A 3,086-nucleotide genomic window follows, 5' to 3' on the forward strand; every position below is an offset into this window, starting at 1 on the left:
TTGGCCAATGTGGTGGCTTATTCATGGCTCCAAAACAATGCATTTACCAATATATCTATGCCCAAGAAAATAGCTATTATAAGTTGCATGTAGAAGGCTAATAAATTGATAGTTTAAACCACAACTATACTCATTTATATTTTTCCTTCATGATATGAAAATAATTTAGTTATTAATGCTTGACATTAAAGTCACACGAGGATAATATAATCCCATTATTATACATAAGTATTTGTATATGTATATACACATACACACACACACACATAAATATATACACATACATACATTTATATGTATATGTATATGTATGTGTATATAGATATAGATACATATACATACAGACATACATATACATATACATATATGTATATGCATATGTATATGTATATGTATATGCATATGCATATACATATACATATACATATACACACATACGTATGTATATGCATATACATATACATACACACACACATATGTATATGTATGTATGTATGTATGTACACATACACACACACAAACATACATACATGTATGTTTGTGTGTGTGTGTATGTGTATGTGTACATACATACATATACATATACAGTATGTACACATACACATACACACACACAAACATACATGTATGTATGTTTGTGTGTGTGTGTCAGTATGTGTACATATTGACACACACACAAACATACATACATGAATGTATGTTTGTGTGTGTGTGTGTGTATGTGTGCATGCATACATATACATATACATATACATATACATATGCATATGTATACACATACACATATATGTATGTATGTGTACACACACACAACACCATGGTTCCCTAATTATTGGGCCCAAATTTTAAAAGGGGTAGGTGGTTGTATTTCCACAATGTGAATTGATCCCCATGGTTCAACATGATCGTTGGAGGTTGGATGCACACACACACACGCATATATATATACGCACACATGTATGCATGTATGTATATGTATGTATATATGTATATGTGTATACATATACACACATAAACATATACACATACATACATATACATATACATATGTATGTGTATGTGTATATGCATATACATACACATATTTATATGTATATGCATGTATGTATGCACACATACTGGTGCAGGAGCACCTCATGACTAAGATAATAAGAGAAATAAAGGTTAAAGGACACACATGAGAATGTGACCTTTCAATCTATGTAACAGGGTAGTCTTGTTTGTTTGATGTTTGATTTGTTTTTAATAAACCCCACCTTGTTACCCAATGACATGGATTTGGCAAATTGATAAGCCACCATGGGCATATGGGCCTACGGGTATTTGTTTCTAGGTGTTTATGTGTGGGATATGTATTAGAAAGGTTTAGGACATGTTGAAGCACCTCTAGGTAGGCGTATTTAACATATGTCAAAAGTTGCTCATACTTGACAACTCCGTTGACAACTTTTAATGACAACTTTTGGTTGCAAATAGCAACTTCTTTCCAACGGTCACCTCGGTTAAAAAAGTGGTCGATAACCATTGAGTAAGGTATAAACTATCATCCCCGATCATCATTGAGAGAGGGGAATGAGGAGAGAATGACTTTGTAAACTTTGGCATCATTGAAGTAATATATTTATGAGAATTTCCTGCAATCTCATTAATCTACACGACGTACCATACTGTACGATCATTTTTGACTTAGGAAACCACTGGGATGTGTTAGAGTGGCCAATCACCTTTCGGATGCATCAAGTCTGAGGTCCTAATTCGCCAAGACAAGGGAGAAATCGGCAAATTTCTGGAAGTGTTTTAGATTTGACAGTTTTGTCTAGGGTTTTGCATAGAAATGGCCTTACCTTGTTGATCCTTCATTGGTGGTTCACGTCTTTAGAGGGGATGAAAGTATGGCTAATGTATTTTAGGACTTTAAAGGCCTTTTGCAGGTTAGGACCAGTTGGAGGTGAGGGTTTGATGCATTAAGGTGGGCAACTCCATGTGGCCACCGACAAGTGTAAGCAAACAAGTCTCGCATCAGGGGTTAAAGGTCTAATCATGGCCCAAGTCTTAGGAATTGGTGTATTTGCAATGGCTTAAGAGTATTCCTTGAGTTGTTTTGGTGAGGTAAGGTTTGTGTCTATACACTCTTTTGTAAAATAGGCCTAATTGGACTATACCGGTCTCCTAACCAAGTAGGGTTTGGATTCTTGTGTTCCCTACTGGTAAGAACCCTTAGGATATGTTTTGTGACCCCAAAAAGGGTATCCAAATCCGGGATTTGTTATCTAGTATTTTGGAGACATAAAGAATTAAATGTAGAAAACCGGTCTCGTAGGGCTACTAGGTTTTGTAGGCCTTGTTGCAACAATTACCCTAATTGGTAGAGGGAACCTAAATTCAATGGTTGTAGGAGGTCTCTCTAACCTAGGGGACTTCAAATAAAACCTTAATTAGCCATTGTGCATTGGAGAAGGGACAAAATCATTGTTGTCCATAGAGACTTTGTACCGGTAAATGAAAGAGACCTTGTACCGGTAGTCTTTTGTTTGGAGGAAGGGATGTGGGACTTGTCAACTGATGTTCCTTAACCCTTGGAGTGTTGTGTGATTGTTGGGTTCCTTGGTTTGTTCTTGGATTATGGGAACCTATCTTATACCGGCACCAGGACCTCTGCATCAGATTGGTATCAGAGCGAAGGAGGAATCCTTTTGGGAAGAAGAACAATACATGTCAACAGAAGAATTAGAGGGTGAGGCTAGAAGAATGCCTTCGAAGATGAGAAATGTGGAACTTGCCAAGATGGTGCAAGATAATAGAGAAGAAAATGATCAACTTAGAAGATTGATTGAGAAATTGGAAGGTAGGTTGGAGAGAGGACTTGATGGCTCAGAGGAAGTGGGAGAAGAGGAGAACCCACAAGGCCGGGAAGAAGAGGAAGTTCCTGCAGAGCATAGGTACCTGGTCAATGCCTTGAAGTCTGTGGAGAGGAGAACCATGGACCAGAATTCAAACCTTCCTATTTTTAGTGGGAAGATGGATGTCGATGGAGTGATGGACTGGATAGAGTCCTTAAACAACTTATTTGAATGTGAAGAGATTGT

The sequence above is a fragment of the Cryptomeria japonica genome, chromosome 6 (genome assembly GCF_030272615.1).
Source record: "Cryptomeria japonica chromosome 6, Sugi_1.0, whole genome shotgun sequence".
NCBI lineage: Eukaryota > Viridiplantae > Streptophyta > Pinopsida > Cupressales > Cupressaceae > Cryptomeria > Cryptomeria japonica.